The sequence below is a fragment of the Chiloscyllium plagiosum genome, unplaced genomic scaffold, assembly GCF_037043375.1.
Source record: "Chiloscyllium plagiosum isolate Xiang-an unplaced genomic scaffold, Cpla_swu_hap1 HiC_scaffold_8, whole genome shotgun sequence".
NCBI lineage: Eukaryota > Metazoa > Chordata > Chondrichthyes > Orectolobiformes > Hemiscylliidae > Chiloscyllium > Chiloscyllium plagiosum.
In genome coordinates this window covers 19994274-20007769 of record NW_028270146.1, presented here as the reverse complement: position 1 = coordinate 20007769, position 13496 = coordinate 19994274, and the positions used below count along the sequence as shown (strand labels likewise).

The following is a 13496-nucleotide window of genomic DNA, read 5'->3' as shown; positions in this document are numbered from 1 at the left end:
CAACACATTTTTAAGCTCTGATCCCCAGCATCTGCAGTCCCCACTTTCTCCTAGCGAAGAGAGTTACCTCAGGTTACAACAGGATCTGGACCAGATGGGCCAATGGGCTGAGAAGTGGCAGATGGAGTTTAAATGAGATAAATGCGAGGTGCTGCATTTTGGGAAAGCAAATCTTAGCAGGACTTATACACTTAATGGTAAGGTCCTAGGGAGTGTTGCTGAACAAAGAGACCTTGGAGTGCTGGTTCATAGCTCCTTGAAAGTGGAGTTGCAGGTAGATAGGATAGTCAAGAAGGCGTTTGGTATGCCTTCCTTTATTAGTCAGAGTATTGAGTACAGGAGTTGGGAAGTCATGTTGCGGCTGTACAGGACAATTGGTTAGGCCACTGTTTGAATATTGCATGCAATTCTGGTCTCCTTCCTATCGGAAAGATGTTGTGAAACTTGAAAGGGTTCAGAAACGATTTACAAGGATGTTGCCAGCTTTGGAGGATCTGAGCTATAGGGAGAGGCTGAACAGGCTGGGGGTGCTTTCCCTGGAGCGTCAGAGGCTGAAGGGTGACCTTATAGAGGTTAAAAAAATTATGAGGGGCATAGATAGGATAAATAGGCAAAGTTTTTTCCCTGGGGTCGGGGAGTCCAGAACTATAGGGCATATAGGTTTAGGGTGAGAGGGGAAAGATATAAAAGAGACCTAAGGGGCAACTTTTTCACGCAGAGGGTGATACGTGTATGGAATGAGCTGCCAGAGGATGTGGTGGAGGCTGGTACAATTACAACATTTAAGAGGCATTTGGATGGGTATATGAATAGTAAGGGTTTGGAGGGATATGGGCCGGGTGCTGGCAGGTGGGACTAGATTGGGTTGGGATATCTGGTCAGCATTGACGGGTTGGACCAAAGGGTTGGTTTCCATGCTGTACAACTCTATGACTCTATGGACTGACCACTTGTTGGTATGCCTAACAACTTTTGTACATATATGTAGGCCTATGTGTACTTTACGGTATTGCTAACTGACATATGGTATGACAGTACCGTTCTACCATAATAGGCAGAATTAAGACAGTTCTTTTGTAGATAAATATTCAACAATGGCCATAATTCTTTTTCCTTTTGTTCTTTATTATTTTATCTAGAAATCTGGGTCTTGTTTGTCCATTTTTGACTCACATCAAGCATGAATTTTCATCCCCTCGAAAATAATATCTCGTGTATAAGCTGACCCCCTAATTTCAGCTTGAAAATGGTCTGCAAAACTCGACCTATACATGATTATATACGGTATTCCATTCCCCTCAAAATAAAGGCTAACGTTCCATTTGTTTTTCCTATTACCTGCTGAATTTTTTTGTGATTTAGAGGAGGCTTTATAGAGTCATGCAGTAATACATCATGGAAACAGATGCTTCAGTCCAACCAGTCCATGCCGACCACGTTCCAAATCTATACTAGTCCCACCTGCCAAAACTTGGCCCATTCATGAACTTATCCAAATGTCTTTCCAGTCCATTCCTGGCAACATCCTTGTAAATATCATTCTTAGGGTAGAGCAACCGGAACTGAACACAGTACTCCAGAAGAGACCTCACCAACGTCCGAGACAACCTCAACATGACGTCCCAACCCCTATACTCAAGATCTGACCAGTGAATTAAGGAGATATATGCAATCAATTCATGAGCTAAGTCAACAGGATAAAAACAAATGCTTGCATTTAACATAGCACCATTCTTAACTTGAGGAGAGCCCAAAGCACGTATATCCAATGGAGTGTAGTAACTTCAGTAAAGTATGAACCACGACAGCTGGTTTTCACACAGCAAAGCCTCACATTTATTGGTGGAATAATTACTTGATCACCTGTTGTGAGCAAAAGCAAAACACTGCAGATGTTGGTGATCTAACAGAAAAACAGAAAGTGATGAAGAAAATCGATTTACAAGAATGTTGCCGGGATTGGAGGTTTTGGGCTATAGGAAGAGGCTGAAAAAGCTGAGTCTATTTTCCATGGAGCATCGCAGGTTGAGGGGTGACCATGTAGAGGTTTATGAAAGCATTAGGGGAATGGATAGGGTGAATAGTGAAGGTATTTTCCACAGGGTGGAGGAGTCCAAAACTAGACAGCATAGGTTTAAGGTTAGAGGGGAAAGACTTAAAAGGTACCTAAGGGGCAACTTTCTCACGCAGAGGTTGGTGCGTGCGTGGAATCAGCTGCCAGGAGAAATGGTGGAGGCTGGTACAATGACAACATTTAAAAGGCATCTGGATGGGTATATGAATAGGAAGAGTTTACAGGTTTGTGTGCCAAATGCTGGCAAATGGGACTAGATTAATTTAGGATATCTGGTTGGTATGGATGAGTTGGATCAAAGGGTTTGTTTCCATGCTGTATAACTTTATCACTCTATAAACTCAGCATATTTGCAGCTTCTGAGAAGAAAGAGTTAACACTTCAATTACAATATTACTCCTCTTGTAAACTGAAGAGAGAATTGGACCAGTGATGGGTTTTATACTGTAGAAAAAGATGGAGCCCACCCCGTGGCCGAACATTTGAACTCCCCCTCCCACTCTGCCAAGGACATGCAGGTCCTGGGCCTTCTCCACTGCCACTTCCTTACTACCCGATGCCTGGAGGAAGAATGCCTCATCTTCCACCTCGGGACCCTTCAACCCCAGGGCATCAATGTGGACTTCACTAGTTTCCTCATTTCCCCTCCCCCCACCTTACCACAGTCCCAACCTTCCAGCTCAGCACCGTCCTCATGACCTGTCCCATCTGTCAATCTTCCTTCCCAACTATCCGCTCCACCCTCCTCTCTAACCTAGCACCTTCACCTCCACCTCCATCCACCTATTGCACTCTCAGCTACCTTCCCCCCAGCCCCACCCCCCTCCCATTTATCTCTCCACCCCCAAGGTTCCCAGCTTCATTCCTGATGAAGGGTTTTTGCCCAAAATGTTGATTTTCCTGCTCCTCGGATGCTGCCTGACCTGCTGTCCTTTTTCAGCACCACTCTAACCTTGACTCTAATCTCCGGCATCTGCAGGATCCACTTTTGCCAAGTGGAACAGAAAGCAAGGTCAAGGGAAGATTATCGAGGGGAAGGAAGTCATGAGATTATGTGTCATAGGAAAAAAAGGCAAAAAAGGGGGTGGTAATGGGGTTATAGAGGAGTTCAGTACCTACAGAATATGTGTTAACAGCCGAATATAGGTCAAAGCAAAAGAAAGAACACTAGATAAAAAAACAGAAGCTGTTGGAAAAGCTCAGCAGACCTGTGAAGAGAAATCAGAGTGAATATTTTGGGTCACTGTGTGTGGGGCGGGGGGGCAGAAAAATAAATTGGAGGACAGAGTTCATGGTCTGAAGTTATAGAGTCATAGAGATGTACAGCATGGGAACAGACCCTTTGGTCCAACCCGTCCATGCTGACCAGATATCCCAACCCAATCTAGTCCCACCTGGCAGCACCCGGCCCATATCCCTCCAAACCCTTCCTATTCAAATACCCATCCAAATGCCTCTTAAATGTTGCAATTGTACCCGTCTCCACCATATCCTCTGGCAGCTCATTCCATACATGTACCACCCTCTGCGTGAAAAAGTTGCCACTTAGGTCTCTTTTATATCTTTCCCCTCTCACCCTAAACCAACACCCTCTAGTTCTGGACTCCCCGACCCCAGGGAAAAGACTTTGCCTATTTATCCTATCCATGCCCCTCATAATTTTGTAAACCTCTATAAGGTCACCCCTCAGCCTCCGACGCTGCAGGGAAAACAGCCCCCAGCCTGTTCAGCCTCTCCCTATAGCTCAGATCCTCCAACCCTGGCAACATCCTTGTAAATCTTTTCTCAACCCTTTCAAGTTTCACATTTTTCCAATAGGAAGGAGACCAGAATTGCACGCAATATTCCAAAGTTGGCCTAACCAATGTCCTGTACAGCCACAATATGACCTCCCAACTCCTGTAATCAATGCTCTGACCAATAAAGGAAAGCATACCAAATGCCTTCTTCACTATCCTGAACTTAATGTTGAATCTAGAAAGCTATGAAAGTCCCTAAATGGTAAATGAAGACTGGTCCTCCAATAATTGCATTGGTTATCCCTGACGTTGTAGTTCTCTCTTGAAAATACCACCTTGTTCCCACATTCACATTTTAGCCCTAGATCTGCTGCTGTCTTTGTATGTAGCCTTCTTTCTCCAGCACTTTCTGTTTTCATTTAATCTGTTTTTAGGTTTAGTTGGCAAATAATGTTGCTCAGGAAACCGGGGAGATCCTTCCTGAACTTTCTAGGAAAATCTGTCACTGTGCTTTCATGTTCACCAGAGAGTGCAAATAAGACATTGGTTTAAGCCGTCAAGCAACTCAAACTGTGCAGCATTCTCTCAATTCTGGTACTGGAATGTCAGCCAAGAATTTAGACTCAGGTCCCTGAAATGGAACTTGAACCCACAAGTTTGTGACTCAGAGGCACGAGTGCAACCCACTGAGCTAAAATTGGCACAAGTTCAAGGAGCAGAGGGCAAGCTTTTTTTAAAAAATGGCACCAAAATGTGTTTCTTTCCCACAGGTGACAGACCTTCAACATTCTAATTGGGAAGAAAATCTCATTGGCTAGCTAATTTTGATTATAATTGAAAACACAAAAATCAACATCAGAACGCCATGGATTAAGTACAAAATATATTCTATATAAAATTGAATTTGCAGTTAGATCTGATTTAATTTCCACTGAGGGGTAGCTTTGCTGTATACATAAAGAAAACATTGTTCTTGACTACGTGCGTTTAAAAAATTCAGTGGTACAGCAACAAATTGTTTTAAAAGAAACTGAATACTCAAAATGGTAAAAACTGGAGTTAGTTTTAAAGCAATATTTTCACCCAAGGTCTACAACATGCGATGAGAGGGCGTCTGCAGTGCTTACTTCTTGCTGACCTCAACAACCCCACCCAGTCATCTCTGATATTTTTGTAACGAATGAACAAAACAATTCTAAGGAAAATGGGAAAACACACACACATTTTGGTTCTCGACTTATATGTTTGTTCGCAACAGTCAGCAGGAGATCAATCCCTAATTCCTAGACACCCCAGAACAATCCCGGACGGTTGGTATCTTCGGGGACGGGAGGGGAGGGGAGGGGGACGTGCCTCGCGTGTTGTTCGGGCAATATCCAGTCACATCCACACAAAATAGCCACGCCAAACCCTCCTTTTTCACTGCAGTATGCGAGAAGGAAGCAAGAGAACTGCGTTCATGTCGCGCTCTGCACAAACTTCCGACTAATCGTAAATACATGCTTGGGAAGAGGGTAATAAGCAAATAAGAAAAAAAAAGGGAGAAAGGCTTGCATTGGGTCAAATCCCTCACCCAGTCCCTTACAAAAAAGGCGTTACATTATAAAATGATTTTATGATTCGTGACGTGAGTTCCCATTCATGAGTAAGATTCGAAGAGAGTTGGGGGTGCGTGATTGGTGATTACCTTATATAGATTCTGCGGGTGGAACAAGCGATATGGAACTGGAACAATCCAGATATACATATATGTACCGTATATTAAATATAGCCAAGCAATTGCCCCAAAGCAAGAATGACCTGGAAAAACGCAGCCTGTATCTATGGCATTGATAATTCTGCGGCGTTTGTTACAATGTATCCGCCAGCAGCGCGGTAAAAATGTAACTAAAACCTGTGACTGAAAAATAACAAATTAACTCCCGTCACCTCAGAATCGGTCGTGTCCAAGTGCAAATAGATGAAGATTGCAGTCCATTTATTTAATTTAAAAAAAAACATTCGTATTACAAGAGGTGCAATTCATGTATTTTCACATGGCAGGAGATGTAGAAAAAACCCTCCAAATATAACTGAGATCACATTCGGGGGTGGGAGAAAGAGATAAAGAAAATCAATGAATCATCCAAACGTTGATTTAAAAAGTAGGTAGAATTTTATTCCTTAAAATGAACAGGCTGAAAGGGGGAAGGTTTCGGTGGCTGTTCGTGTGTTTCCGTCTTTTCCCGGATGTCTACATGAAGATGGAATCTCCCAGTAAGAACTGGTTGCAACCGGTTGTTAGATTTTTTTGTGTGAGGGAAAAGACGAGCAGCAGCGTAAAGGTTCCCACATTTACTCTAGCTGATAGCTTACCTTTTTTTAATTGGAAAAAAATAATAAATCATTCTGCTGCATTTTTCAAAGCTTTCTGATTCAGTGGGAGATTAAACGAGAGAAACCAACCATCCTCTTTTAAGTTTGTGCACATGAAGATTAATTTATTTTCACCTCCAGCTTTGTAAGCGAGGAGGGGAGCGAGAGGAGAGATAAAAAGCACGCGGGACACGACAGAAGAAATCATACATATATATAGTGTTTATTGTATCATTATTGGGACAACTGTTGCTAAGTGAGCACTTCTTAGTGAAGACCAAAGAAAGAGCCTTCCTACACTTGAGCTCTTTTTATTTATCTTCCTCATCTTGGATAAATTTACAGTTCAGCTCAGGAGAATCTCGAGGAGGGATTTATAATCATTTGGTAAGTGGAACACAGCTTTTTCTAACGGACGTGGGGTTTTGAAGGAGGAATTGGGGCCTGTATTTTGGCATTCGACACGTTTAGGGGAGTGTCTTTCGCCTTCACTATCGTTTGTTTTTGGAAGGAGGTAAATGCACTCAAAAACACGAGTCTTGTACACGTACTTGGACTTACTAATTGCAGTGTTGATTCACTTTAATTGCAAGATATTTATTCTATTGTAATAATTTAATCCTCCCTTTGATTTAAAAAAACAGGCTTGTTTGAGACCCGCCTGTGTACAATCAATCCTAATATTTTAAATGCATTTGTCATATGCAAGAAAATTAATATATTTTAATTCTATTAATGATCATGCTTCAGAGCTCACCGTTTTATATTTTGAAAATCCTAGCATGGAGTTGAAACTATTGCTATGCGTTAAGCCTAATATTTGGGTGCTTGTATAAGCTGTTTTGACGAAATATATTTTCTGGTGCTGTCTTAACAAGAGATTAGTTAATGTAACTTTGTAGTCTTAGATTGCATTAAAGTGTGCACTTTTGCTGGGTTTTTTTGACGTGCTATTGCAATGGTGTACAGTTAAATGGTTACATAAACTTGCATTTAATTAGTATTTGTGCAATACATATTCTTTATGGATAATAATGTAATTCAGCAGTCATTGTGCTGTTTTTCCAAAAATAAATGGACTCTATCGGTTAAAATATGCTCGAATTTAAATATGTCCTAATTTGCTTTTTAAAAATCGTGAGTAATTCGGGAGAAGTGGGTGGGGATGATCTAGAACTTTATTATTTAGCCTTGTTTATGTTTTTGAGTTAATCTTTGTTTTCGAGCTGTTTTGATTCTCACGTCCTTTTCTTCATATCGGGTGGGACTTGGATTGCGCGGTTTGGGTGATGTTCCCTGGAGGTACTCTGAAACTGTTTGAAACCACGTTTTGAACGTTACAGAAAAGAAAAACCAAATTCGGGAGCAGTTGAGTTCCCGCCTTCCGGGCCCTTGTCTATTGGATGTTTTGTTCACAGCACTTGACTGTAGTGTGTCATGGCTGGCTCAACAGCTGTCGGTCTCTTTCGTAGCATGGATTAGAGCAGGCACCCCGCCTCCACGATGTTGAATAACTTTGTTGGCGTTCAGCTACCCACTTTTGTTTTAACACCCCGGTCCTCATTGCGTTAATAAAATTCATAAAGCTATCAAAATACAAAATGAAAACTTGAAGATTATAACCAGGTTCAGTACTGCCTGTTTATGACTACTTTATCTGCATCCTATAAATCTGACATCTCTAATATTTCTTCTTGTCCTGCCCTCCCCATATCTCCACATGCCTTCAAATACTTCGGTTACTCCATGTTAGTTTATAAATTCAGGGTTGGTGGATCTGAGCTACAGGGAGAGGCAGAACAGGCTAGTGCTGTTTTCCCTGCAGCGTCGGAGGCTGAGGGGTGACCTTTATAGAGGTTTACAAAATTATGAGAGGCATGGATAGGATACAAAGTTAAAAATCACACAACGCCAGGTTATAGTCCAACAGGTTTAATTGGAAGCACACTAGCTTTCGGAGCGATGCTCCTTCATCAGGTGATTGTGGAGGGCTCGATCGTAACAGAATTTATAGCATAAATTTGCAGTGTGATGTAACTGAAATTATACATTGAAGAATTGATTGTCTGTTAAGCCTTTCATCTGTTAGAATACAGTATTCTAACAGATGAAAGGCTTAACAGATAATCTATTCTTCAATGTATAATTTCAGTTACATCACACTGCAAATTTATGCTATAAATTCTGTGTTACGATCGAGCCCTCCACAATCACCTGATGAAGGAGCATCGCTCCGAAAGCTAGTGTGCTTCCAATTAAACCTGTTGGACTATAACCTGGCATTGTGTGATTTTTAACTTTGTACACCCCAGTCCAACACCGGCATCTCCGAATCATGGATAGAGTCAATAGGCAAGTTCTTTTCCCTGTGTCTGGGAGTCCAGAACTAGAGGGCATAGGATTAAGGTGAGAGGGGAAAGATATGAGACCTAAAGGGCAACTTTTTCACTCAGAGGATGGTACGTGTATGGAATGAGCTGGTGGAGGAAGTGGTGGAGGCTGATACAATTGCAACATTTAAGAGGCATCTGGATCGGTATACAAATAGGAAGGGTTTGGAGGGATATGGGCTGGGTGCTGGCAGGTGGGACTAGATTGGGTTGGGATATCTGGTCGGCATGGACAAGTTGGACCGAAGGGTCTGTTTCCATGCTGTACGTCTCTGACTCCAAAGTTTGTGCGGTCTGACTGGTTTAGCAAAAATGAGCCAGGCTAGAGAGTCTTATCGCATGGAAACAAACCTTTCAGTCCAACTTGTCCATGCTGACCAAGTTTTCCAAACTATACTAGTCCCATTTGCCTCGGTTTGGCCCAGTTCTCTGGAAAACTTTCTCATCCATGTATCTGTCCAAGTATTTTTTTTAATGTAGTAACTGTACCTGCATCTGCCACTTTCTCTGTCAATTCGTTCCACATGTGAATCACCCTCTGTGGGAAAAGTTGCACCTCCGGTCCCTTTAAAATCTTTCTCTTCTCACCTTAAAATTGCGCCTTTTAATTTTGAACTCCTCTACCCTAGGAAAAGAAGACTATGGCTATTCACCTTAACTGTACCCCTCACGATTTTATATACCACTACAAGGTCACCCCTCAAATTCCTATGCTCCAGTGAAAAAAATTCCAGCCTACCCAACCTTTCCTTGTAACTCAAACCCTCCAGTCCCAGTAACATCTTTATAAATATTTTCTGCACTCTGTATTTTGTTCAAGAAACTGTGAGTGCATTGAAATCTTTCTTACAGACTAAGTAAAAAGGTTTAAGTTACATAATTATGTAACAATTATGTAGTAACAAAAACAGGCCAACAAATTCAACAGATGATGGACAGTGGTTGGCCTGGTATGTTCAATTTTAAATTTCTCTCTCAACTATAAACCATTATACCATTCCCAACATGACAGGGACTGAAATACGTACACATGTACTTAGCCGAGCACCTGAACCTTAATAAATTGTCACTATTTGGTCCTTTTATGTCCTGCGTCTTATTGTGCTGCTTTTAGTTGATCTTTGGTATTGTCTTGATTGCTGTGGTGGAGATAACCAATTCTGAAGTTGAGTAGATTGCTAAAGGGATGAATAAATTAATTGAGTCATATAAAAAAAATCTTGCATCCAGCAACGCTCACATTTGTTTTGGAGTTTAGTTGCGGTTCAAAGTAATGCTGATCTTGCTCGAGTTGATCTCATCTAGCACACACCCTGTGCAATGTATGCCTCTAAGTATTTTTAACAATTTCTGATCTGTACATCCTTGCTTACTATGATCTGCCTGTTCTGCTCGTAAGCAAAGCTTCACACTACTTTGATTGATTGATTTATTGTCACGTGTAGCAATCAGTAGGGCAGCTGTGATGCTGGTTCTGTTGAGAGAGATTTGAGACTTGCCTCCTCACCCCAATCTCTGAGATTAGTAGGCAATGCAACACTGTGGACAGAAAATGTCTCCAGTCAGAGAATTAGCCATAATGAATGAAGGATATGCCTTCAGGCAGAGTATCCATAGAATATAGGCAAAGGTGGCAACCATTGTTATACAATAAAATGAAGTAAATGGGCAGTTCTTCTGCATCTCCTTGAAAGAGATGCTGACTAGACTGTTCAGCTTCTTTCATTTCACACATGGGTTTATTCACACCAGGTCGGAGGGATCTTGCCTAAATCATTGCACTCCAGCAATATCAACTGACATTGTGTGTTCCTGTCATAAAATATGAATTCAATGTTGCAGAGTTGCAATAGTTTCATTAATTGGTACAAGCCCCCTGCTGTCTCGAGATGTGAACAATCCACCACTGTGCTGTCTGACCCTCTTTTCACCCTCCATAAATGCCAGTTCAACCAAAATCCTGCTACTTGTATCATTACAGAACACAGAACAATACAGCACAGAACAGGCCCTTCCGCCCATTATGTTGTGCCGAACATTTGTCCTAACTTAAGCACCCATCCATGTACCTATCCAATTGCCGCTTAAAGGTCGCCAATGATTCTGACTCTGCCACTCCCACAGGCAGAGCATTCCATGCCCCCACCACTCTCTGGGTAAAGAACCTACCCCTGACATCCCCCCTATACCTTCCACCCTTCATCTTAAATTTATGACCCCTTGTAACACTCTGTTGTACCCGGGGAAAAAGTTTCTGACTGTCTACTCTATCTATTCCTCTGATCATCTTATAAACCTCTATCAAGTCACCCCTCATCCTTCGCCATTCCAATGAGAAAAGGCCTAGCACTCTCAACCTATCCTCGTACGACCTATTCTCCATTCCAGGCAACATCCTGATAAATCTTCTCTGTACCCACTCCAAAGCTTCCACATCTTTCCTAAAGTGAGGCGACCAGAACTGCACACAGTACTCCAAATGTGGCCTAACCAAGGTCCTGTACAGCTGCAACATCACTTCACGACTCTTGAATTCAATCCCTCTGCTAATGAAAGCTAATACACCATAGGCCTTCTTACAAGCTCTATCCACCTGAGTGGCAACTTTTAAAGATCTATGAACATAGACCCCAAGATCCCTCTGCTCCTCCACCTTACTAATAACCCTACCGTTAACCCTGTATTCCGCATTCTTATTTGTCCTTCCAAAATGGACAACCTCGCACTTGACAGGGTTGAACTCCATCTGCTACTCCTCAGTCCAGCTCTGCATCATATCGAAGTCTCTTTGTAGCCGACAACAGCCCTCCTCACTATCCACAACTCCATCAATCTTCGTATCATCTGCAAATTTACTGACCCACCCTTCGACTCCCTCTTCCAAGTCATTAATAAAAATTACAAACAGCAGAGGACCCAGAACTGATCCCTGTGGAACTCCACTTGTAACTGGGCTCCAGGCTGAATATTTACCATCTACCACCACTCTGACTTCGACCGGTTAGCCAGTTCTCTATCTAACTGGCCAAATTTCCCACTATCCCATGCCTCCTGACTTTCTGCATAAGCCTACCATGGGGAACCTTATCAAATGCCTTACTAAAATCCATGTACACTACATCCACTGCTCTATCCTCATCCACATGCTTGGGCACCTCCTCAAAGAATTCAATAAGACTTGTAAGGCAAGACCTACCTTCACAAATCCGTGCTGGCTGTCCCTAATCAAGCAGTGTCTTTCCAGATATTCATAAGTCCTATCCCTCAATACCATTTCCATTACTTTGCCTACCACCGAAGTAAGACTAACTGGCCTGTAATTCCTGGGGTTATCCCTATTCCCTTTTTTGAACAGGGGCACAACATTCGCCACTCTCCAGTCCTCTGGTACCACCCCCGTTGACAGTGAAGACGAAAAGATCATTGCCAACGGTTCTGCAATTTCCTCTCTTGCTTCCCACATAATTCTAGGATATATCCCGTCAGGCCCGGGGGACTTGTCTGTCCTCAAGTTGTTCAAAATGTCCAACACATCTTCCTTCCTAACAAGTATCTCTTCTAGCTTACCAGTCCGTTTCACACTCTCCTCTTCAACAAAACGGTCCCTCTCATTCGTAAATACTGAAGAAAAGTACTCATTCAAGACCTCTCCTATCTCTTCCGACTCAATACACCGTCTCCCACTATTGTCCTTTATTGGACCTACCCACGTTCTCATCATTCTCATGTTTCTCACATACGCATAAAATGCCTTGGGGTTATCCTTGATCCTATCCGTCAAAGATTTTTCATGCCCCCTCTTCGCTCTCCGAATCCCTTTCTTCAGCTCCCTTCTGGCTATCCTGTATCCCTCCACTGCTCTGTCTGAACCTTGTTTCCTCAACCTTATGTAAGCCTCTTCCTTCCTCTTTACAAGACATTCAACCTCCTTCGTCAACCAAGATTCCCTCACACGACCATCTCTTTCCTGCCTGACAGGTACATACATATCAAGGACACGTCATATCTGTTCCTTGAAAAAGTTCCACATTTCCACGACATCCTTCCCTGACAGCCAATGCTCCCAACTTATGCTCCTCAGATCCTGTCTTACAGCATCGTATTTACCCTTCCCCCAATTGTAAAACCTACCCTGTTGCACGCACCTATCTCTCTCCATAACCAAGGTGAAAGTCACAGAATTGTGGTCACCATCACCAAAATGTTCACCCACTAACAAGCCCATCACTTGTCCCGGTTCGTTACCAAATACCAAATCCAATATGGCCTCCCCTCTGGTCGCACAATCTACGTACTGAGTTAGAAAAGCTTCCTGGACACACTGCACAAATACCGTCCCGTCCAATCTATTTGATCTAAAGAGCTTCCAATCAATATTAGGGAAGTTGAAATCGCCCATGACTACTACCCTGTGGCTTCTGTACCTTTCCAAAATCTGATTCCCAATCTGTTTCTCCACATCTCTGCTGCTATTGGGGGGCCTATAGTAAACACCCAACAAGGTGACTGCTCTTTTCCTATTTCTGACTTCAGCCCATACTACCTCCAAAGGCAGATCCCCCTCGAACTGCCTTTCTGCAGCCGTTATACCATTTCTAATTAGCAACGTCACCCCCCCTCCTTTTTTACCACCCTCCCTAATCTTACTAAAACATCTCTAACCAGGAACCTCCAACAACCATTCCTGTCCCTCTTCTATTCACGTTTCCGTGATGGCCACAACATCGTAGTCCCAGGTACCGATCCACGCCTTAAGTTCACCCACCTTATTTCTGATACTCCTTGAACCCATCTGTTTCCGCAAGTATTCCCTGTCAGTGCTACCTTCTCCACAGCCTCCCTACATTCTTGGACATCCTGACAAACAGCTAACCTACTTGCTGGACTACAAGTCTGGATCCCATCCCCCTGCCAAATTAGTTTAAATCCCCCCGAAGA

General features: G+C 42.7%; 1 protein-coding gene across 1 annotated transcript in view; it reads left to right on the top strand.

Annotated features, from left to right (window-relative positions):
- The first annotated feature begins 6057 nt into the window (after positions 1–6057).
- The window catches only part of LOC122553379 (exportin-1-like), an 83535-nt gene continuing 76096 nt past the window's right edge, over positions 6058–13496 (top strand). The window contains exon 1 of the mRNA XM_043697061.2: positions 6058–6555. The gene's annotated coding sequence lies outside the window, so the exon portion shown is untranslated. The remainder of the gene's footprint in view (positions 6556–13496) is intronic.